The sequence below is a fragment of the Alligator sinensis genome, unplaced genomic scaffold (genome assembly GCF_000455745.1).
Source record: "Alligator sinensis unplaced genomic scaffold, ASM45574v1 scaffold652_1, whole genome shotgun sequence".
In the NCBI taxonomy this organism is placed as follows: domain Eukaryota; kingdom Metazoa; phylum Chordata; order Crocodylia; family Alligatoridae; genus Alligator; species Alligator sinensis.
The window spans coordinates 2610718-2611199 of record NW_005842010.1 but is presented as its reverse complement, the minus strand read 5'-3'; positions in this window follow the sequence as shown (position 1 = coordinate 2611199).

Here is a 482-nt window from a genome sequence, read left to right as displayed (position 1 = left end):
ACACTTTGGTTTGCATGTTTGTAAACAGCTATTGTGACAAATGAACCCTATAATATTACACCAGCTGAGAAAAGGTGGGGTGGGGATAATATTTTGTATGTCTTGTATTGTTTTTCCATCTATTTGACTGTAAGTTAATCATTAGTCTGTTTAACTGTACTCAGCTTCCCTTGTTTGTCTGGGTGTTTCCCACGGCAATAAAAGGGAAACAAAAATAATTTTAAAAGTAGGAAAACACAATGGTTAAACCACAAAAAATAGTTCAGGGCAGGTGTAACATTGGAATTACTTTAACCTTATTTTTCTTTTTAAAATTGACTCAGTTTTCAGCAGCATGTCCCTTGATGCTGCTGCAGTAAATGTGCCATTGTTTGCAATTTACAACTCCTGTCTTTGAAAGTTATAATGCAATCTATTTTGCATTGTAACGTTATAGCCAGGGCCAGAGTCTCCAGTGGTGTAAATTAGCATAGCTCCATTGC